Here is a 25,683-nt window from a genome sequence, read left to right on the forward strand (position 1 = left end):
CCCCCTTGAACTTTGCGACCTTTTGCCACATTTCAGGCTTCAAACATAAAGATATAAAACTGTATTTTTTTGTGAAGAATCAACAACAAGTGGGACACAATCATGAAGTGGAACGACATTGATTGGATATTTCAAACTTTTTTAACAAATCAAAAACTGAAAAATTGGGCGTGCAAAATTATTCAGCTCCCTTAAGTTAATACTTTGTAGCGCCACCTTTTTCTGCGATTACAGCTGTAAGTCGCTTGGGGTATGTCTCTATCAGTTTTGCACATCGAGAGACTGAATTTTTTTCCCATTCCTCCTTGCAAAACAGCTCGAGCTCAGTGAGGTTGGATGGAGAGCATTTGTGAACAGCAGTTTTCAGTTCTTTCCACAGATTCTCGATTGGATTCAGGTCTGGACTTTGACTTGGCCATTCTAACACCTGGATATGTTTATTTTTGAACCATTCCATTGTAGATTTTGCTTTATGTTTTGGATCATTGTCTTGTTGGAAGACAAATCTCCGTCCCAGTCTCAGGTCTTTTGCAGACTCCTTCCAGAATGGTCCTGTATTTGGCTCCATCCATCTTCCCATCAATTTTAACCATCTTCCCTGTCCCTGCTGAAGAAAAGCAGGCCCAAACCATGATGCTGCCACCACCATGTTTGACAGTGGGGATGGTGTGTTCAGCTGTGTTGCTTTTACGCCAAACATAACGTTTTGCATTGTTGCCAAAAAGTTCAATTTTGGTTTCATCTGACCAGAGCACCTTCTTCCACATGTTTGGTGGCAAACTTAAAATGACACTTTTTATGGATATCTTTAAGAAATGGCTTTCTTCTTGCCACTCTTCCATAAAGGACAGATTTGTGTAATATACAACTGATTGTTGTCCTATGGACAGAGTCTCCCACCTCAGCTGTAGATCTCTGCAGTTCATCCAGAGTGATCATGGGCCTCTTGGCTGCATCTCTGATCAGTCTTCTCCTTGTATGAGCTGAAAGTTTAGAGGGACGGCCAGGTCTTGGTAGATTTGCAGTGGTCTGATACTCCTTCCATTTCAATATTATCGCTTGCACAGTGCTCCTTGGGATGTTTAAAGCTTGGGAAATATTTTTGTATCCAAATCCGGCTTTAAACTTCTTCACAACAGTATCTCGGACCTGCCTGGTGTGTTCCTTGTTCTTCATGATGCTCTCTGCGCTTTTAACGGACCTCTGAGACTATCACAGTGCAGGTGCATTTATACGGAGACTTGATTACACACAGGTGGATTGAATTTATCATCATTAGTGATTTAGGTCAACATTGGATCATTCAGAGATCCTCACTGAACTTCTGGAGAGAGTTTGCTGCACTGAAAGTAAAGGGGCTGAATAATTTTGCACGCCCAATTTTTCAGTTTTTGATTTGTTAAAAAAGTTTGAAATATCCAATCAATGTCGTTCCACTTCATGATTGTGTCCCACTTGTTGTTGATTCTTCACAAAAAAATACAGTTTTATATCTTTATGTTTGAAGCCTGAAATGTGGCAAAAGGTTGCAAAGTTCAAGGGGGCCGAATACTTTCGCAAGGCACTGTATTTAATTATTTTATGAGCATGGCTTTATTTCTATTACAGCATATTGGATGACTGTCATTCATATTCCATCCAGGTCCTTACCAGCAATACAGTATCAGTGTGCCAGGAAGGACCTTACCAGCAGTACAGTATCAGTGTGCCAGGAAGGACCTTTTCCAGCAGTACAGTATCAGTGTGCCAGGAAGGCCCTTACCAGCAGTACATTATCAGTGTGCCAGCCAGGAAGGTCCTTACCAGCAGTACATTATCAGTGTGCCAGGAAGGTCCTTACCAGCAGTACATTATCAGTGTGCCAGCCAGGAAGGACGTTCCCAGCAATACAGTATCAGTGTGCCAGCCAGGAAGGTCCTTACCAGCAGTACATTATCAGTGTGCCAGCCAGGAAGGTCCTTACCAACAGTACATTATCAGTGTACCAGGAAGGTCCTTACCAGCAGTACATTATCAGTGTGCCAGCCAGGAAGGGCCTTCCCAGAAATACAGTATCAGTGTGCCAGACAGGAAGGACCTTACCAGCAGTACATTATCAGTGTGCCATGAAGGTCCTTACCAGCAGTACATTATAGGTGTGCCAGCCAGGAAGGACGTTCCCAGCAATACAGTATCAGTGTGCCAGCCAGGAAGGTCTTTACCAACAGTACATTATCAGTGTGCCAGGAAGGTCCTTACCAGCAGTACATTATCAGAGTGCCAGCCAGGAAGGGCCTTCCCAGAAATACAGTATCAGTGTGCCAGACAGGAAGGACCTTACCAGCAGTACATTATCAGTGTGCCATGAAGGTCCTTACCAGCAGTACATTATAGGTGTGCCAGCCAGGAAGGACCTTACCAGCAGTACATTATCAGTGTGCCAGCCAGGAAGAACCTTACCAGCAGTACATTATCAGTGTGCCAGCCAGGAAGGAAGAACCTTACCAGCAGTACATTATCAGTGTGCCAGCCAGGAAGGAAGAACCTTACCAGCAGTACATTATCAGTGTACCAGCCAGGAAGGAAGAACCTTACCAGCAGTACATTATCAGTGTGCCAGCCAGGAAGGAAGAACCTTACCTGCAGTACATTATCAGTGTGCCAGCCAGGAAGGAAGAACCTTACCAGCAGTACATTATCAGTGTGCCAGCCAGGAAGGAAGAACCTTACCAGCAGTACATTATCAGTGTGCCAGCCAGGAAGGAAGAACCTTACCAGCAGTACATTATCAGTGTGCCAGCCAGGAAGGAAGAACCTTACCAGCAGTACATTATCAGTGTGCCAGCCAGGAAGGAAGAACCTTACCTGCAGTACATTATCAGTGTGCCAGCCAGGAAGGAAGAACCTTACCAGCAGTACATTATCAGTGTGCCAGCCAGGAAGGAAGAACCTTACCAGCAGTACATTATCAGTGTGCCAGCCAGGAAGGAAGAACCTTACCAGCAGTACATTATCAGTGTGCCAGCCAGGAAGGAAGAACTTTACCAGCAGTACATTATCAGTGTGCCAGCCAGGAAGGAAGAACCTTACCAGCAGTACATTATCAGTGTGCCAGCCAGGAAGGAAGAACCTTACCAGCAGTACATTATCAGTGTGCCAGCCAGGAAGGAAGAACCTTACCTGCAGTACATTATCAGTGTGCCAGCCAGGAAGGAAGAACCTTACCAGCAGTACATTATCAGTGTGCCAGCCAGGAAGGAAGAACCTTACCAGCAGTACATTATCAGTGTGCCAGCCAGGAAGGAAGAACCTTAACATCAGTACATTATCAGTGTGCCAGCCAGGAAGGAAGAACCTTACCAGCCAGGCAGTGACAGAATGATGGATGGCAGCAGGCAAATTCACTCAGCTAATAAATATCTATATGCAGATGCACGTAGTTGGAAAGTAGATATTTGAGACATCCTCTGTGAGTAGTATGTGTGGTAGTGTGGGTGTGTGGGAATATGGTAGTGTGGGAGAGTGGTAGTGTGGGAATGTGGGAGTGCAGAAGAGAGGTAGTGTGGGAGTGTGGGAAGGTGGTAGGGTGGGAGTGTGGTAGTGTGGTGGGGTGGGAGTGTGGTAGGGTGGGAGTGTGGTAGGGTAGTAGTGTGGGAGTGTGGTAGTGTGGGAGGGTGGTAGTGTGGGAGTGTGGGAGTGTGGTAGGGTGGGAGTGTGGGAGGATGGTAGTGTAGAAGGGTGGGAGTGTGGTAGGGTGGTAGTGTGGGATGGTGGTAGTGTGGTAGGGTGGGAGGGTGGGAGTGTGGTAGTGTGGGAGTGTGGGAGGATGGTAGAGTAGGAGGGTGGGAGGGTGGTAGTGTGGGAAGGAAACCGAAACAATAAACAAACAGCTCGTGTCTATTTCCCTCAGACAGACATTGTTAAGCCAAGGCTTGAGGAAAAATAACAAGAAAATGTCCTGCAAAACATACCATTGAAAGTGAAAGACATAGACTCCTACATGACAGTCCATTAAGACACAAGCTGGGCTTTGAGCAAACTAATGAGTTGTGCATATGAAATTAATATCCAGGTAATGCTCATTACGTTAATTATAACATAATGAGATACATTTAGTATAATTAGATACATGAATGACAAACGATGACAAAGGTGTTCAGAACAGGGTGTTACAACAATCTATGTAAAAACATAAACTCCTTCCGGTTTGTCTGAATGAAATAGCATGCCCATCGGGTTACGCAAAGCCCCCAGTACATTTCAGGAATGCATGTTTGGAGACTGTCGCTATAAATCTGTCCTGTTATACCTTGATGATGTGACTATGTTCACATCGTCAGTGCAACGACACATTGAAAGACACACACAAACACACAAAAGGACTTGCATATGTGGAGACACCATGTTCTGCCCTCAAGCTCTTCTAGTAACTACTACAGTAACAACTACAGTACCTCAACACTAACAACTACAGTAACAACTACAATACCTCAACACTAACTACAGTAACAACTACAGTACCTCAACACTAACAACTACAGTAACTACTACAGTAACAACTACAGTACCTCAACACTAACAACTACAGTAACTACTACAGTAACAACTACAGTACCTCAACACTAACAACTACAGTAACAACTACAATACCACCGCAGTAACTACTACAACACCACTTCAGTAACTACTACAGTAACAACTACAGTACCTCAACACTAAATACTACAGTAACAACTACAATACCACCGCAGTAACTACTACAACACCACTTCAGTAACTACTACAGTAACAACTACAGTACCTCAACACTAACTACTACAGTAACAACTACAGTACCTCAACACTAACTACTACAGTAACAACTACAGTACCTCAACACTAACTACTACAGTAACAACTACAGTACCTCAACACTAACAACTACAGTAACAACTACAATACCACCGCAGTAACTACTACAACACCACTTAATTAACTACAACAATACCTCAACACTAACTACAACAGTAACTACTACAATAACCACTACAGTACCTCAACACTAACTACTACAATAACCACTACAATACCCATACAGTAACTAATACAGTACCACAACACTAACTACTACAGTAACTACTACAGTACCTCAACACTAACTGCTACAGTACCTCAGCACTAACTACTACAACATATCTACAGTAAATTCTACAGTACCTCAACAATAACTACTACAGTAACTAATACAGAACCTCAACACGAACTACTTCAGTAACTACTACAATACCACGGCAGTAACTAATTCAGTACCACAAAACTAATGACTACGGTAACTACTACAATACCACTACAGTAACTACTACAGTACCTCTACAGTAACTACTACAGTACCGCAACAATAACTACTACAGTACCTCTACAGTAACTACTACAGTACCTCAGCACTAACTACTACAACATATCTACAATAACTACTACAGTACCTCTACAGTCACTACTACAGTACCTCTACAGTCACTACTACAGTACCTCTACAGTCACTACTACAGTACCTCTACAGTCACTACTACAGTACCTCTACAGTCACTACTACACTACCGGGGGTGTCCTCGGATGGGGCCACAGTGTCTCCCGACCCCTCCTGTCTCAGCCTCCAGTATTTATGCTGCAGTAGTTTATGTGTCGGGGGGCTAGGGTCAGTTTGTTATATCTGGAGTACTTCTCCTGTCCTATTCGGTGTCCTGTGTGAATTTAAGTGTGCTTTCTCTAATTCTCTCTTTCTCTCTTTATTTCTCTCTCTCAGAGGACCTGAGCCCTAGGACCATGCCCCAGGACTACCTGACATGATGACTCCTTGCTGTCCCCAGTCCACCTGGCCGTGCTGCTGCTCCAGTTTCAACTGTTCTGCCTTATTATTATTCGACCATGCTGGTCATTTATGAACATTTGAACATCTTGGCCATGTTCTGTTATAATCTCCACCCGGCAGAGCCAGAAGAGGACTGGCCATCCCACATAGCCTGGTTCCTCTCTAGGTTTCTTCCTAGGTTTTGGCATTTCTAGGGAGTTTTTCCTAGCCACCGTGCTTCTACACCTGCATTGCTTGCTGTTTGGGGCTTTAGGCTGGGTTTCTGTACAGCACTTTGAGATATCAGCTGATGTACGAAGGGCTATATAAATACATTTGATTTGACCTCTACAGTCACTATTACAGTACCTCTACAGTCACTACTAAAGTACCTCTACAGTAACTACTACAGTACCTCTACAGTCACTACTACAGTACCTCTACAGTAACTACTACAGCACCTCTACAGTAACTACTACAGTACCTCTACAGTAACTACTATAGTACCTCTACAATCACTACTACAGTACCTCTACAGTAACTACTACAGTAACTACTACAGTACCTCTACAATCACTACTACAGTACCTCTACAGTAACTACTACACTACCTCTACAGTAACTACTACAGTACCTCTACAGTACCTCTACAGTAACTACTACAGTACCTGTACAGTAACTACTACAGTACCTCTACAATCACTACTACAGTACCTCTACAGTAACTACTACAGTACCTCTACAATCACTACTACAGTACCTCTACAGTAACTACTACACTACCTCTACAGTAACTACTACAGTACCTCTACAATCACTACTACAGTACCTCTACAGTAACTACTACAGTACCTCTACAGTAACTACTACAGTACCTCTACAGTAACTACTACACTACCTCTACAGTAACTACTACAGTACCTCTACAGTCACTACTAAAGTACCTCTACAGTAACTACTACACTACCTCTACAGTAACTACTACAGTACCTCTACAGTCACTACTACAGTACCTCTACAGTCACTACTACAGTACCTCTACAGTCACTACTACAGTACCTCTACAGTCACTACTACAGTACCTCTACAGTAACTACTACAGTACCTCTACAGGCACTACTACACTACCTCTACAGTAACTACTACACTACCTCTACAGTAACTACTACAGTACCTCTACAGTAACTACTACAGTACCTCTGCAGGAATTACTACAATACCCCTACAGTCACTACTACAGTACCTCTACAGTAGCTACTACAATACCTCTACAGTAATTACTACAATACCTCTACAGTACCTCTTAAAGCCTGTCTGGTTAGATGGTTGTCTAAACAATACTGGCTAGTAGAGTGTGAAACACTGGAAGGTGTTGTGTTCATTCAGCTCAGACTGAATACAAAGGCTGCTGACAACACTCCGTACAAGCACCATTAACTCAGCTGCTCCAGTAAGTGTGTGTGTGTGTGTGTGTGTGTGTGTGTTTGGGGGGGGGGGGGGGGGGGGGCTGTTGATTCTGTGCCTCAGATAATCTGTGTGCTAGCAGGATTACATCTTAAAACAACTCCAATATTATGCATAATGTTATAGCTACAGGACTGTTTGGTAAGGTTTACAAGACTCTCACATAGCTAGCATGAAACTTCAAGTACGGCTCACAAGACTACATACAAAGCTTACATACTAGTATTAGTCATGTAAGGTTAGCCAACAGTACATCCAACCAATGCTTACATAAGGTAAGATAATTACTTTAATATCCCCATGGGGAAATACTGTTTGCGTCTCTGTGTACATAACACATATAGTATGATCAAACATACTGACTTGCTTAGTTAAAGAAACGTTAAATAAAATAAATGACAAAAGACATCAAAATAAATACAGACAGTAAATACAAGGAGAATAAAACAACACGAAGACAAACACTATCAACAATCAAAAACAAAACGGCAAACGCAAACACACAAGCCGCGGGTCACCGCAGTGCTGCGCCCTTAAATCAAAATCTGGCTCCAAAGCCAAAAGTCTTGGTCAATATGGTCCATGATAGTCTGGTGATTCCAGAGAGGAGTAATTCCAGTACAGGCCTATGATGTAGTCTTCTGGGGTTATTCAACTGCCACCCACATTACTAGTCATTACTTAAGGACTTCCACTCCATCGATGCATCCCATAGCCATACCCTGCTCAAAAGAAGTGCACTATACACTGAGTGAACAAAAAATGAAGAATGCCTTCCTAATATTGAGTTGCACTCACTTTTGCCCTCAGAAAAGTCTCAATTCATAGGGGTATGAACTCTACAAGGTATCGAAAGCGTTGGCCCATGTTGACTTCAATGCTTCCCACAGTTGTATCAAGTTTGTTGGATGTCCTTTAGGTGGACCATTCAAGATATACTCGGGAAACTGTTGCGTGTGAAAAACCCAGAAGCATTGCAGTTCTTAACACTCTCAAACCGCTACGCCTGGCACCTACTACCATAACCCTTTCAAAGGCTCTTAAATATTTTGTCTTGCCCATTCACACTCTGAATGACACACATACACAAGTCAGTTTATGTTCTGGAAAGAGCAGGTGTTCCTAGTGTTTTGTACACTCAGTGTATAGGGGATAGGGTACCGCTTGGGATGGACTGCATGACTTGACAGCAGGTAGCCTAGCGGTTAAGAGCATTGGACCAGTAACCAAAATGTTGCTGGTTCAAATCCCTGAGCCGACTAGGTGAAAAGTCTGTTGATGTGCCCTTGAGCAAGGAACTTAACCCTAATAGTCTTTCACCTCCACCCCCGGCCTTCCTGCCAGCCACCTGCCACTGTCAGCAGTCATGGTCAATGTGGATGTGGGACCACTTGCTCTTCAGACAACCACAAAGGGAGGAAATGACTAGAGGGTGAGACAAACTGAGAATTACACATCAACACCAGTATAGAGTTACATGATTATACTGCATTGAGGAGGCAGTCTTCAGATAACTATAGTGGAGGAAGACAGGGTGAGTGTATAGCTGGAACAGGCTGAGAATGACATACCAGTAACACATTGAGGAGGTAGTCTTCAGGTAAACATAGTGGAGGAAGAGAGAGAGAGACTTGAGAATGACACCATCATTGTAGAGTTATGTGACTGTGATTAAGCAGTGTATTTAAGAGGTGAAAGTACCGTAGAATGGCCTCAGACCTAATGTGGATGGATGATGGAGCAGATTCTAATAGTCAACATGCCTTGACCCTTAACCCCTGACCCCAGTCCCAGCTGAGTTCTAACCCCTAGTGAGGTTATTTATAGGCCCAGAGCAGTGCATGATGGTCTAGGTCGGTTGCAGGTCTTGGCAGGTCCTCCTACCTCTAACATCACACTGTATATACCTATTCCCCCACCCTAACCCCCCCAATCAATCAAGTACATGCATTTATAAAGCCCTTTATACATTAGCAGTTTCTCACAAAGTGCTTTACAGTAACCCGGCCTAGACTCCAAAAAGCAAGCAGAAGCACAGAAAACATCCTCATCAATACTGTGAATAACCTCACATACTGTAGATCCCTTCAATTCAAATCTGTACTGTGAAGCCAGTTCCAATGCTTTCTTTCATTTTTCCTCTCTAATCAGTGACGGATCAGAAAACCAGCAGGCTCCGGACCTCATAGGGTGAGATCTTCATACCCCTGCTGTAGATGGATACCCTGGCTGACACTGAGTCAAATAGAAGGTTAATTATACCAAGGATTTATACAGCGCTTTTCTAAAACCATAAAAGAGACTTTACGTCCATTTCACCTTAAGGCCTCTGGTTATTGATTTCTCTTGTTATTGAGGTGATTGGAGCTCAACGGGGAGAGGAGAAAAAGAGTGGAGAAACAGAGTGGAGGTGATTGGAGCTCAACGGGGAAAGGAAAAACAGAGTGGAGGTGATTGGAGCTCAACAGGGGAGAGGAGAAACAGAGTGGAGGTGATTGGAGCTCAACGGGGAGAGGAGAAAAAGAGTGGAGAAACAGAGTGGAGGTGATTGGAGCTCAACGGAGAAAGGAGAAACAGAGTGGAGGTGATTGGAGCTCAACAGGGGAGAGGAGAAACAGAGTGGAGGTGATTGGAGCTCAACGGGGAGAGGGGAAACAGAGTGGAGAAACAGAGTGGAGGTGATTGGAGCTCAACGGGGAGAAGAGAAACAGAGTGAAGGTGATTGGAGCTCAACGGGGAGAGGAGAAACAGAGTGGAGGTGATTGGAGCTCAACGGGGAGAGGAGAAACAGAGTGGAGGTGATTGGAGCTCAACAGGGGAGAGGAGAAACAGAGTGGAGGTGATTGGAGCTCAACGGGGAGAGGGGAAACAGAGTGGAGAAACAGAGTGGAGGTGATTGGAGCTCAACGGGGAGAGGAGAAACAGAGTGAAGGTGATTGGAGCTCAACGGGGAGAGGAGAAACAGAGTGGAGGTGATTGGAGCTCAACGGGGAGAGGAGAAACAGAGTGGAGGTGATTGGAGCTCAAAAGGTGAGAGGAGAAACAGAGTGGAGGTGATTGGAGCTCAACAGGGGAGAGGAGAAACAGAGTGGAGGTGATTGGAGCTCAACAGAGGAGAGGAGAAACAGAGTGGAGGTGATTGGAGCTCAACGGGGAGAGGAGAAACAGAGTGGAGAAACAGAGTGGAGGTGATTGGAGCCCAAAGGGGAGAGGAGAAACAGAGTGGAGAAACAGAGTGGAGGTGATTGGAGCTCAATGGGGAGAGGAGAAACAGAGTGGAGAAACAGAGTGGAGGTGATTGGAGCTCAACGGGGAGAGGAGAAACAGAGTGGAGGTGATTGGAGCTCAACGGGGAGAGGAGAAACAGAGTGGAGGTGATTGGAGCTCAACAGGGGAGAGGAGAAACAGAGTGGAGGTGATTGGAGCTCAACAGAGGAGAGGGGAAACAGAGTGTAGGTGATTGAAGTTCAACAGAGGAGAGGAGAAACAGAGTGGAGGTGATTCGAGCTCAACAGGGGAGAGGAGAAACAGAGTGGAGGTGATTTGAGCTCAACGGGGAGAGGAGAAACAGAGTGGAGGTGATTGGAGCTCAACAGAGGAGAGGGGAAACAGAGTGGAGGTGATTGGAGCTCAACAGGGGAGAGGGGAAACAGAATGGAGGTGATTGGAGCTGAACAGGGGAGAGGAGAAACAGAGTGGAGGTGATTGGAGCTCAACAGAGGAGAGGGAAACAGAGTGGAGGTGATTGGAGCTCAACAGGGGAGAGGAGAAACAGAGTGGATGTGATTGGAGCTCAACAGGGTAGAGGAGAAACAGAGTGGAAGTGATTGGAGCTCAACAGGGGAGAGGAGAAACAGAGTGGAAGTGATTACAGCTCAACAGAGGAGAGGAGAAACAGAGTGGAGGTGATTGGAGCTCAACGGGGAGAGGAGAAACAGAGTGGAGGTGATTGGAGCTCAACGGGGAGAGGAGAAACAGAGTGGAGGTGATTGGAGCTCAACAGGGGAGAGGAGAAACAGAGTGGAGGTGATTGGAGCTCAACGGGGAGAGGAGAAACAGAGTGGAGGTGATTGGAGCTCAACGGGGAGAGGAGAAACAGAGTGGAGGTGATTGGAGCTCAACAGGGAGAGGAGAAACAGAGTGGAGGTGATTGGAGCTCAACAGGGGAGAGGAGAAACAGAGTGGAGGTGATTGGAGCTCAACAGGGGAGAGGAGAAACAGAGTGGAGGTGATTGGAGCTCAACAGAGGAGAGGAGAAACAGAGTGAAAATGCTTTAAATGCTGCAATTTTCCTGTAAAGAGGATGAGAATAGAGAGAAGAGCAATGCTTAATTTAATGGAGGCCATCCATTCACCTAATTACAGTTATAGCACTAGTATCACCCATTGAAAACACTAGTGTGGTGAACTGAATCCTAAAACACTAACATATATGGCTCAACATAACCACTGTCACACACACACGTGCACGCATGCACACACAGACAGATATACAGACACCTGATTTGCTGAGCTTGGTAGCATCATCATTAGCAGATGAGTGGTGGGGTAGTCAGGGTACGTAACACATGGTAATCCCACTGCTTTGTTTTGTAAGCAAATCATTATCAGGCCTATTAATAGCACACTGCGGGTTTCTCATTCTTACATTAATGCAGCTTATTCTAGAACAGTCTTGGTGTACGTCCCAAATGGCACCCAATTCCCTATATAGTGCACTGATATGGGCCCTGGTCAAAAAAGTGCACTGTATAGGAAATGGGGTGCAATTTGGGACGCAGACTTCCACTGTATAAGAACCCAATGGAAAACCCAAATGAACAAAAAAGTTATAGATATTGACAATAAATTCACTTAGTTTCCAACATATACCGACTCCTACTAACGGGTTAAATTGACTCATTCCAAATCTATAGCTGCTTCTTCACAAGTCTTGCACTGTTAAATCACCCTGTGTGAACCCAATGGAACAACAGTCATTCCCAATAAATTATTTTACTTTCCAATTTAACTCCTACTAAAGGCACAAAAAATGTACATTTTTACAATACATTAATTTACTTTCCAATCTACATTAAGGCCAAGCACCACAGGCTGAAATAAAAATGTTGCATCGACCTATCAATTTTGAGATTGTTGGTATTTTGGTCCATTTATATTAGTATTTAAAAAAATAAACATACAAATGTCAAATACATATATAGATTTGTTGTAGTTTACCATGCAACCGTCATAAATTTTTTTATGAATTGTAACCACATTAAAATTGACATACATCAACAATTTCAAAGCTCACTAAATTGCATTACACATCATTTAAAAGGCCATTTCATAGAGAATGGTACAAACTGGACTATATTTAGTTACTTACTTTGAAGAGACTGTGATTGGGTCTAAATAGGCATTTGGTGTTAGTCTAATTTCAGTGTATTTGTCTTTAACTGCAGAAGCCACAGACTTTTCCCACATGCCAACACACTTTCCTCAGCTTCAGAAGCATCTACATTCACCAAATGTTGTGTGCTTAAGATTGTATACAGAGTGCACAAAACATTAAGAACACCTTCCACCTCAATTGTCTCAAGGCTTAAAAATCCTTCTTTAACCTGTCCCCTCCCCTTCATCTACACCAGCGGTCACCAACCGTGGAATCTCTACAACCAGCATTACAGCTGTAATGAATGACTACAGCTCCTCCCCTTCATCTACACCAGCGGTCACCAACCGGGGGATCTCTACACGCAGCATTACAGCTGTAATGAATGACGACAGCTCCTCCCCTTCATCTACACCAGCGGTCACCAACCGTGGAATCTCTACAACCAGCTTTACAGCTGTAATGAATGACTACAGCTCCTCCCCTTCATCTACACCAGCGGTCACCAACTGGGGGATCTCTACACGCAGCATTACAGCTGTAATGAATGACTACAGCTCCTCCCCTTCATCTACACCAGCGGTCACCAACCGGGGGATCTCTACAACCAGCATTACAGCTGTAATGAATGACTACAGCTCCTCCCCTTCATCTACACCAGCGGTCACCAACTGGGGGATCTCTACACCCAGCATTACAGCTGTAATGAATGACTACAGCTCCTCCCCTTCATCTACACCAGCGGTCACCAACTGGGGGATCTCTACACGCAGCATTACAGCTGTAATGAATGACTACAGCTCCTCCCCTTCATCTACACCAGCGGTCACCAACCGGGGGATCTCTACAACCAGCATTACAGCTGTAATGAATGACTACAGCTCCTCCCCTTCATCTACACCAGCGGTCACCAACTGGGGGATCTCTACACGCAGCATTACAGCTGTAATGAATGACTACAGCTCCTCCCCTTCATCTACACCAGCGGTCACCAACCGGGGGATCTCTACAACCAGCATTACAGCTGTAATGAATGACTACAGCTCCTCCCCTTCATCTACACCAGCGGTCACCAACTGGGGGATCTCTACACCCAGCATTACAGCTGTAATGAATGACTACAGCTCCTCCCCTTCATCTACACCAGCGGTCACCAACTGGGGGATCTCTACACGCAGCATTACAGCTGTAATGAATGACTACAGCTCCTCCCCTTCATCTACACCAGCGGTCACCAACCGGGGGATCTCTACAACCAGCATTACAGCTGTAATGAATGACTACAGCAAAGTCTTCCGATAAACTTGTGTTGTTATTATTAGCGGCTTGTGTCTTTTTTAATATCTAAGAATATCTCATTTTCTCTGGTCATAGGAGTAACGACATGAATTGGTGCATGAGGCAGACATAATGCAGTGTGACTTGAGTTTCCCCATCAGCTGGAATACTGTGTCCCCTTTTCTCAGTGGAGGGAGGGAGAGCAGGTGGATGGTGAGTTGGGTGACAGGCAGCCTTATTGCTGCTCACTACCTCTCTACCCTCAGACTGACAATCAGGTGAAGTTCATCAGTCCAGTAAAAAAACAACTCATTATTATGCTCAGTCAAATGATCTATTACCAGTGTGATCATATACCACATTTTCTTTACAAATATCATTTCAAAATGGTCTGAGGAAAACAACATTGGCAGGTCAATTCAAGCATAGCCAATGTGCAGTAATAATGTATTGGGCCTATAGCCTACTGCAAACACCTTATTGCTACAGAACTGTTTTTAATTGGTTAATGTTGCATAGGTTTATGCTTTTTAAGTCATGTTTGAACAACAACAAAATCTGAGCGGTAGAGGTCGGCTTGCATTTTGTCTCAAAAAGTGATCATTACTCAGAAAAGGTTGGTGACCACTGATCTGATTGAAGTGGATTTAAGTGGATTTTCTTCAAACTTGCCCAGAGGGAATTGTTGATACTGTATGTTGTCAATTTAGAATTTTACAGATAGAAAGAACAAAAAAGTATTTATCCACAATCTGCTCTGGACAAGTCCGTTCCTGGAGGGTCTTAACAAAACGAAACTCAATTCCATAAAATTGGACCAATAGTCATTGGACCAACATTTGTATTTTTCACTCATCATTTCCAAATCATCAAAAATAATCCAAAATGTATTGTGAAGTTCAACAAAGTCACTTATAGATAGATGATTTGAACATGATGTGCGAAAAATGCTAATATTGGTACCATGTCCTGAATGGGATTTGTGCCACAAATGCTAAAATGTTAGCATGTGGACAAAGTGTCAAGGAAACTAAACCGAAGCTTGCTGACACACCTTGTCCATAGACTGCTTACAGTGTAAGGAAACCAACATGTACTTTTGTAATTTGGGTGAACTATCCCTTTTACCTGCATTAACTCATAGTGAAGGGTTAATTATGGCAACAAAATTGTGGATGAGTTGTGTTGCCGCGGTGACACTGAGATGATGGGATGACTTGATGGGCTCTAAGTACTTTTCAACAGCCTCCACCTCTCCACTACTCCACCAGCTAGCCAGACAGCAAAGATAATGAGATTCCAGTTGTAACCTTTCGCTCTGAGAGACAATGTGAGGGTTTCTACAGGAGAGTGGTTTTGTCAATGTTTGATTTATTGCTGGGGTGTCACACCACACAGAGTACAGACTGTTCCCACTTTTCTAAGGAGACAGTGTCTATGCCCCAAATGGTACCTTATTCCCTAAATTGTGCACTACTTTTGACCAGAGCCCTATCGGCCCTTGTCAAAAGTAGTGCACTACATTGGTAGGGTGCCATTTGCGACATAACCAGTCTCTCTCTCAGTGGGAAGCTGGCTGGTTTTCTGATAAGAATTGAGTGGTGAAAAGGGTCTGTACGAAGCTCCAGCATGTAGGAACCAACCCAGAGGCTCTTACTTAGTGAAGAGAATAGAATACACTTTATGCTCTACTGGTTATCCTTTGATAACCAAATTAACTTTAAATTCATTTGGACAGACTATTATTACTAATGTGCAACGTTCTCCATTTGAATGTGGGTGTAGCTAGCTGTAGTCTATGTCTATCAGCACTGATGTAGAAAATCAATTAACGGTACATGCTACTTCCATACACTTTAATGTTCCATTATTTCTTAGGCAATGCTCTAAAGGTGATTGTACCGGTAGATGAATCCTATCTGCATTTGTCAATCCCTTCTATACATGATCTTCAGCTCAACAGGGGTAAAGCCTTTAGACAGATTCACATCCATCAACAGGTGAATGTATACAGGTCCTCATTAAGCCCTGTGATGGAATCATGTCATCATGCACACACACACACACACACACACACACACACACACACGCACGCACGCACGAAGGAAGGTGTTCGATGAGGAGAAGGACACACACACACACCAATCGTTTGTGTCTAAAACAGGAAGTCTGTCACGAGAGACCGAGTGTGGTTGTTTAATGCTAAAATCCTGACTGAGACTGACAGACAACAAGGAGGCTCATCACAGCTCTCTGCAGTAGGTGACGATAGCAGCGAACTCCTGTGGAATCTGTCTGTCGATGGTGTGTGTGTGTGTGTGTGTTCTTCTCCTCATCGAACACCTTCTTTCACCTGACACCACCAGCAGCTACTGATGAAGGACTATGCAGCAGACATCTTTCTTATTGGGACATTCTGTTCTGTTCAGCTGTTCACACCAGCTAGCAAGCTAACCCCGGAGAGAGAGAGAGAGAGAGAGAGAGAGGGGAATGCAGGCGGCTCTGATGGAGCTATGGAGACGGTAGCGGAAAGGAAGACATGACGTCTCTCAAATTCAGATACATAACATACCATTTCCACCTGTTCACACAGTAATTTAAACACATATATATGGACATAACAAACGGATGCACACACACAGTTAGAAGTAAGGGAGGACCAGAAGCCACCCACCAGTAGCCAGTTACTGCTACAGTCACCCACCAGGTAGCCAGTTACTGCTACAGTCACCCACCAGTAGCCAGTTGCTACTACAGTCACCAACCAGGTAGCCAGTTACTGCTACAGTCACCCACCAGTAGCCAGTTACTACTACAGTCACCCACCAGTAGCCAGTTACTGCTATAGTCACCCAACAGTATCCAGTTACTACTACAGTCACCCACCAGTAGCCAGTTACTGGTACAACCAACCACCTGTAGCCAGTTACTACTACAGTCACCCACCAGGTAGCCAGTTACTGCTACAGTCACCCACCAGTAGCCAGTTACTACTACAGTCACCCACCAGTATCCAGTTACTACTACAGTCACCCACCAGGTAGCCAGTTACTACTACAGTCACCCACCAGTAGCCAGTTACTAAAACAGTCACTCACCAGTAGTCAGTTACTGCTACAGTCACCCACCAGTAGCCAGTTGCTACTACAGTCACCAACCAGGTAGCCAGTTACTGCTACAGTCACCCACCAGTAGCCAGTTACTACTACAGTCACCCACCAGTATCCAGTTACTACTACAGTCACCCACCAGTAGCCAGTTACTGGTACAACCAACCACCTGTAGCCAGTTACTACTACAGTCACCCACCAGGTAGCCAGTTACTGCTACAGTCACCCACCAGTAGCCAGTTACTACTACAGTCACCCACCAGTATCCAGTTACTACTACAGTCACCCACCAGGTAGCCAGTTACTACTACAGTCACCCACCAGTAGCCAGTTACTAAAACAGTCACTCACCAGTAGTCAGTTAGTGCTACAGTCACCCACCAGTAGCCAGTTACTGCTACAGTCACCCACCAGTAGCAAGTGACTGCTACAACTACCTAAGAGTAGTCAGTTACTGCTACAGTCACCCACCAGTAGCCAGTTACTGCTACAGTCACCCACCAGTAGCCAGTTACTACTACAACCACCCACCAGTAGTCAGTTAATACTAAAGTCACCAACCAGTAGCCAGTTACTGCTACAGTCACCCACAAGTAGCCAGTTACTGCTACAGTCACCCACCAGTAGCCAGTTACTACTCCCGTCACCCACCAGTAGCCAGTTAATACTACAGTCACCCACCAGTAGCCAGTTACTACTACAGCCACCCACCAGTAGCCAGTTACTACTACAGTCAACCACCAGTAGCCAGACACTGCTACAGCCACCCACCAATAGTCAGTTAGTGCTAAAGCCACCAACCAGTAGCCAGTTACTACTAGAGTCACCCACCAGCAGCCAGTTAGTGCTAAAGTCACCAACAAGTAGCCAGTTACTGCTACAGTCACCCACCAGCAGCCAGTTACTACTACCGTCACCCACCAGTAGCCAGTTACTACTACAGTCACCCACCAGTAGCCAGTTACTGCTACAGACACCCACCAGTAGCCAGTTGCTGCTACAGTCACCCAACAGTAGCCAGTTGCTGCTACAGTCACCCACCAATAGCCAGTTACTACTACAGTCACCCACCAGTAGTCAGTTAGTGCTATAGTCACCCACCAGTAGCCAGTTACTGCTACAGTCACCCACCAGGTAACCAGTTACTGCTATAGTCACCCACCAGTAGCCAGTAACTACTACAGTCACCCACCAGTAGCCAGTTACTGGTACAACCACCCACCTGTAGCCAGTTACTACTACAGTCACCCACCAGGTAGCCAGTTACTGCTACAGTCACCCACCAGTAGCCAGTTACTACTACAGTCACCCACCAGTAGCCAGTTACTACTACAGTCACCCACCAGGTAGCCAGTTACAACTACAGTCACCCACCAGTAGCCAGTTACTACTACAGTCACAAACCAGTAGTCAGTTAGTGCTAAAGTCACCAACCAGTAGCCAGTTACTGCTACAGTCACCCACAAGTAGCCAGTTACTGCTACAGTCACTCACTAGTAGCAAGTTACTACTCCCGTCACCCACCAGTAGCCAGTTACTACTACAGCCACCCACCAGTAGCCAGTTACTACTACAGTCAACCACCAGTAGCCAGACACTGCTACAGCCACCCACCAATAGTCAGTTAGTGCTACAGTCACCAACCAGTAGCCAGTTACTACTAGAGTCACCCAACAGTAGCCAGTTACTGCTACAGCCTCCAACAAATAGCCAGTTACTGCTACAGTCACCCACCAGCAGCCAGTTAGTGCTAAAGTCACCAACAAGTAGCCAGTTACTGCTACAATCACCCACCAGCAGCCAGTTACTACTACAGTCACCCACCAGTAGTCAGTTAGTGCTACAGTCACCCACCAGTAGCCAGTTACTGCTACAGTCACCCACCAGTAGCCAGTTACTACTACCATCACCCACCAGTAGCCAGTTACTACTACAGTCACCCACCAGTAGCCAGTTACTGCTACAGCCACCCACCAGTTGCCAGTTACTGCTACAGTCACGCACCAGTAGCCAGTTACTGCTACAGTCACCCACCAGTAGCCAGTTACTACTACCATCACCCACCAGTAGCCAGTTACTACTACAGTCACCCACCAGTAGCCAGTTACTGCTACAGCCACCCACCAGTAGCCAGTTACTGCTACAGACACCCACCAGTAGCCAGTTGCTGCTACAGTCACCCACCAGTAGCCAGTTGCTGCTACAGTCACCCACCAGTAGCCAGTTACTGCTACAGTCACCCACCAGTAGCCAGTTAGTGCTAAAGTCACCAACAAGTAGCCAGTTACTGCTACAGTCACCCACCAGTAGCCAGTTACTGCTACAGTCACCCACCAGTAGCCAGTTACTGCTACAGTCACCCACCAGTAGCCAGTTACTACTACAGCCACCCACCAGTAGCCAGTTACTACTACAGCCACCCGCCAGTAGTCAGTTAGTGCTAAAGTCACCAACAAGTAGCCAGTTACTGCTACAGTCACCCACCTGTAGCCAGTAAACTGCTACAGTCACCCACCACTAGCCAGTTACTACTACAGTCACCCACCACTAGCCAGTTACTACTACAGCCACCCACCAGTAGTCAGTTACTACTACAGTCACCCACAAGTAGCCAGTTACTACTACAGCCACCCACCAGTAGCCAGTTACTACTAACGTCAACCACCAGTAGCCAGACACTGCTACAGCCACCCACCAATAGTCAGTTAGTGCTACAGTCACCAACCAGTAGCCAGTTACTACTAGAGTCACCCAACAGTAGCCAGTTACTGCTACAGCCTCCAACAAATAGCCAGTTACTGCTACAGTCACCCACCAGCAGCCAGTTAGTGCTAAAGTCACCAACAAGTAGCCAGTTACTGCTACAATCACCCACCAGCAGCCAGTTACTACTACAGTCACCCACCAGTAGTCAGTTAGTGCTACAGTCACCCACCAGTAGCCAGTTACTGCTACAGTCACCCACCAGTAGCCAGTTACTACTACAGTCACCCACCAGTAGCCAGTTACTGCTACAGCCACCCACCAGTAGCCAGTTACTACTACAGTCACCCACCAGTAGCCAGTTGCTGCTACAGTCACCCAACAGTAGCCAGTTACTGCTACAGTCACCCACCAGTAGCCAGTAACTGCTACAGTCACCCACCAGTAGCAATTGACTGCTACAACTACCTAAGAGTAGTCAGTTAGTGCTAAAGTCACCCACCAGTAGCCAGTTACTGCTACAGTCACCCACCAGTAGCCAGTTACTACTACAACCACCCACCAGTAGTCAGTTAGTGCTAAAGTCACCAACCAGTAGCCAGATACTGCTACAGTCACCCACAAGTAGCCAGTTACTGCTACAGTCACTCACTAGTAGCAAGTTACTACTCCCGTCACCCACCAGTAGCCAGTTACTACTACAGCCACCCACCAGTAGCCAGTTACTACTACAGTCAACCACCAGTAGCCAGACACTGCTACAGCCACCCACCAATAGTCAGTTAGTGCTACAGTCACCAACCAGTAGCCAGTTACTACTAGAGTCACCCAACAGTAGCCAGTTACTGCTACAGCCTCCAACAAATAGCCAGTTACTGCTACATTCACCCACCAGCAGCCAGTTAGTGCTAAAGTCACCAACAAGTAGCCAGTCACTGCTACAATCACCCACCAGCAGCCAGTTACTACTACAGTCACCCACCAGTAGTCAGTTAGTGCTACAGTCACCCAGCAGTAGCCAGTTACTGCTACAGTCACCCACCAGTAGCCAGTTACTACTACCATCACCCACCAGTAGCCAGTTACTACTACAGTCACCCACCAGTAGCCAGTTACTGCTACAGCCACCCACCAGTTGCCAGTTACTGCTACAGTCACCCACCAGTAGCCAGTTACTACTACCATCACCCACCAGTAGCCAGTTACTACTACAGTCACCCACCAGTAGCCAGTTACTGCTACAGCCACCCACCAGTAGCCAGTTACTGCTACAGCCACCCACCAGTAGCCAGTTACTGCTACAGTCACCCACCAGTAGCCAGTTGCTGCTACAGTCACCCACCAGTAGCCAGTTACTGCTACAGTCACCCACCAGTAGCCAGTTAGTGCTAAAGTCACCAACAAGTAGCCAGTTACTGCTACAGTCACCCACCAGTAGCCAGTTACTGCTACAGTCACCCACCACTAGCCAGTTACAACTACAGTCACCCACCAGTAGCCAGTTGCTACTACAGCCACCCACCAGTAGCCAGTTACTACTACAGCCACCCGCCAGTAGTCAGTTAGTGCTAAAGTCACCAACCAGTAGCCAGTTACTACTAGAGTCACCCACCAGTAGCCAGTTACTGCTACAGCCACCAACAAGTAGCCAGTTACTGCTACAGTCACCCACCAGCAGCCAGTTAGTGCTAAAGTCACTAACAAGTAGCCAGTTACTGCTACAGTCACCCACCAGCAGCCAGTTAGTGCTAAAGTCACCAACAAGTAGCCAGTTACTGCTACAGTCACCCACCAGTAGCCAGTTACTGCTACAGTCACCCACCAGTAGCCAGTTACTGCTACAGTCACCCACCAGTAGCCAGTTACTACTACAGCCACCCACCAGTAGCCAGTTACTACTACAGCCACCCGCCAGTAGTCAGTTAGTGCTAAAGTCACCAACAAGTAGCCAGTTACTGCTACAGTCACCCACCTGTAGCCAGTAAACTGCTAGAGTCACCCACCACTAGCCAGTTACTACTACAGTCACCCACCACTAGCCAGTTACTACTACAGCCACCCACCAGTAGTCAGTTACTACTACAGTCACCCACAAGTAGCCAGTTACTACTACAGCCACCCACCTGTAGCCAGTAAACTGCTACAGTCACCCAACACTAGCCAGTTACTACTACAGTCACCCACCACTAGCCAGTTACTACTACAGCCACCCACCAGTAGTCAGTTACTACTACAGTCACCCACAAGTAGCCAGTTACTACTACAGCCACCCACCAGTAGCCAGTTACTACTACAGTCAACCACCAGTAGCCAGACACTGCTACAGCCACCCACCAATAGTCAGTTAGTGCTACAGTCACCAACCAGTAGCCAGTTACTACTAGAGTCACCCAACAGTAGCCAGTTACTGCTACAGCCTCCAACAAATAGCCAGTTACTGCTACAGTCACCCACCAGCAGCCAGTTAGTGCTAAAGTCACCAACAAGTAGCCAGTTACTGCTACAATCACCCACCAGCAGCCAGTTACTACTACAGTCACCCACCAGTAGTCAGTTAGTGCTACAGTCACCCACCAGTAGCCAGTTACTGCTACAGTCACCCACCAGTAGCCAGTTACTACTACCATCACCCACCAGTAGCCAGTTACTACTACAGTCACCCACCAGTAGCCAGTTACTGCTACAGCCACCCACCAGTAGCCAGTTACTACTACAGTCACCCACCAGTAGCCAGTTGCTGCTACAGTCACCCACCAGTAGCCAGTTACTGCTACAGTCACCCACCAGTAGCCAGTTAGTGCTAAAGTCACCAACAAGTAGCCAGTTACTGCTACAGTCACCCACCAGTTGCCAGTTACTGCTACAGTCACCCACCACTAGCCAGTTACTACTACAGTCACCCACCAGTAGCCAGTTACTAATACAGCCACCCACCAGTAGCCAGTTACTACTACAGCCACCCGGCAGTAGTCAGTTAGTGCTAAAGTCACCAACCAGTAGCCAGTTACTACTAGAGTCACCCACCAGTAGCCAGTTACTGCTACAGCCACCAACAAGTAGCCAGTTACTGCTACAGTCACCCACCAGCAGCCAGTTAGTGCTAAAGTCACCAACAAGTAGCCAGTTACTGCTACAGTCACCCACCAGTAGCCAGTTACTGCTACAGTCACCCACCAGTAGCCATTTACTGCTACAGTCACCCACCAGTAGCCAGTTACTACTACAGCCACCCACCAGTAGCCAGTTACTACTACAGCCACCCGCCAGTAGTCAGTTAGTGCTAAAGTCACCAACAAGTAGCCAGTTACTGCTACAGTCACCCACCTGTAGCCAGTAAACTGCTACAGTCACCCACCACTAGCCAGTTACTACTACAGTCACCCACCACTAGCCAGTTACTACTACAGCCACCTACCAGTAGTCAGTTACTACTACAGTCACCCACAAGTAGCCAGTTACTACTACAGTCACCCACCACTAGCCAGTTACTGCTACAGTCACCCACCACTAGCCAGTTACTTTTACAGTCACCCACCACTAGCCAGTTACTACTACAGTCACCCACCAGTAGCCAGTTACTACTACAGTCACCCACCAGTAGCCAGTTACTAGTACAGTCACCCACCACTAGCCAGTTACTACTACAGTCACCCACCAGTAGCCACTTACTGCTACAGTCACCCACCAGTAGCCAGTTAATACTACAGTCACCCACCAGTTGCCAGTTACTGCTACAGTCACCCACCAGTAGCCAGTTACTGCTACAGGCACCCACCAGGTAGCCAGTTATTGCTACAGTCACCCACCAGGTAGCCAGTTACTACTACAGTCACCCACCAGTAGTCAGTTAGTGGTATAGTCACCCACCAGTAGCCAGTTACTACTACAGTCACCCACCACTAGCCAGTTACTACTACAGTCACCCACCAGTTGCCAGTTACTACTACAGTCACCCACCAGTAGCCAGTTACTGCTACAGGCACCCACCAGGTAGCCAGTTATTGCTACAGTCACCCACCAGGTAGCCAGTTACTACTACAGTCACCCACCAGTAGTCAGTTAGTGGTATAGTCACCCACCAGTAGCCAGTTACTACTACAGTCACCCACCACTAGCCAGTTACTACTACAGTCACCCACCAGTTGCCAGTTACTGCTACAGTCACCCACCAGTAGCCAGTTACTGCTACAGGCACCCACCAGGTAGCCAGTTATTGCTACAGTCACCCACCAGGTAGCCAGTTACTACTACAGTCACCCACCAGTAGTCAGTTAGTGGTATAGTCACCCACCAGTAGCCAGTTACTACTACAGTCACCCACCACTAGCCAGTTACTACTACAGTCACCCACCAGTAGCCAGTTACTACTACAGTCACCCACCAGTAGCCAGTTACTGCTACAGTCACCCACCAGTAGCCAGTTACTACTACAGTCACCCACCAGGAGCCAGTTACTGCTACAGTCACCCATCATTAGCCAGTTACTGGTATAGTCACCCACCAGTAGCCAGTTAGTGTTACAGTCACCCATCAGTAGCCAGTTACTACTCCCCACGCTGTAGCCAGTTACTACAGTTACTGAGCCTAAATTTCTCATTACAGCAGACCTTAGCCTACCTCTTCTCTCTCCTTATAAGCCCAGCTTGCTGTACCAGCAATAGCATTCAAGCCTATGACGAATACATCCACTCCACTCCTCCACACTGACCCCCCAGAGAGGCTGTTAACCTGGGCCAGGCCTGGAACACACCAGGTAAATTACAGCAGAGGTGGTATGGTATATCCTTGTGTATGTAACAATTTCACATGGATAAATTAAAGGCCTAAAACTAAATCTCTACAAAAATGAACTCTCACACAAGTGATCAGATACTAACATCCGTTCAGATATTTTAATAACCGTGCCCATCCCTAATTGGAGGTGGCTCACCATTCTCAAGTCAGATCCTGCATGATTGTGGAAGGCTGGAATTATGGCACCAGTTCCCCTCCTTCTCCGTCCAGTGACACAAACAGACCTTACTCCCTGATGATGACCCCTTGGTTGGTACCCACACAGCAAGCGGCACAGCAAATCAAGCAGAGGAGGAAAAATAATAACGACTCTCCTCCTCTCCTCTCTTCTTTCAAAGTAATCCTCTACAGGTCTCAGTGATGCTGACGCCGTTCAGTCAGCTCGATTCAGCCACGGAAAATTATATGGGTTGCAGGAAGCAGATATGGCAGGGTGACAAGAAAAGCGAGAGGAGTAGGAGGACGAAGAAGGCACCCAGGCAGCAGTCACTGTGTCACTAGGGAGAGAGAGAGAGGGACACCAAGATTACATTCTCTCTGATATCTTCACTCATCCTTGGACAGTCGGCCAGCTTTCTCCTTCCAAAAAAAGAAGACCTTTCCTAAGCAGCAGAGGAAAATGCGGGCCAATAGATGGATTGCGAGCTCATTCGTGTCCGTGACCGGCGCTTAGCGAGCAGTGTTATGTATAGATGTGAGAGGCACTGCTAGTTCCACAGGAGCAGGGAGCCCAGGACTCCTCTGTACACCAGCAGATGAATGGCGCAGTGCTGCTGTTGTTATGGCAACCACCGGTGAGGACAGAGAGGGAGGAGGAGGGTATGTAAGAGGGAGGGAAGGAGGGAGTATGGAAAACATGGAATAAAAGAGCAGGAAGGGAGGGAGGGTCGTATTTAAGTGGCACTGTTTCACAGTTCACAGTGGTGAGAAGCTTTGAGGACATATCTGGGTAAAAACTAAGGCAGAATCATCTGGGGGGAGACAGGGTCTCTTTATGAATATGTTACTCAATCACCTCTTGGACCCAAGCCTCCATGCGCCCGCATTTGACCCTTTTTACCCCACAGCCGCAGCCATTTTTATACACTACATGATCAAAAGTATGTGGACACCTGCTTATCAAACATCTCAATCCAAAATCATGAGCATTA

At 46.3% G+C, this 25,683-nt stretch overlaps 1 protein-coding gene across 1 annotated transcript in view; it reads right to left on the bottom strand.

Annotated features, from left to right (window-relative positions):
• LOC110503130 (protein TANC2) overlaps positions 1-25,334 on the bottom strand; it is a 173,565-nt gene extending 148,231 nt beyond the window's left edge. The window contains exon 1 of the mRNA XM_090217504.1: positions 24,669-25,334. The gene's annotated coding sequence lies outside the window, so the exon portion shown is untranslated. The remainder of the gene's footprint in view (positions 1-24,668) is intronic.
• Between the last annotated feature and the right edge of the window lie 349 nt (positions 25,335-25,683).

Source organism: Oncorhynchus mykiss, chromosome 23 (assembly GCF_057628025.1).
Source record: "Oncorhynchus mykiss isolate SJ-2025 chromosome 23, ASM5762802v1, whole genome shotgun sequence".
Classification (NCBI taxonomy): domain Eukaryota; kingdom Metazoa; phylum Chordata; class Actinopteri; order Salmoniformes; family Salmonidae; genus Oncorhynchus; species Oncorhynchus mykiss.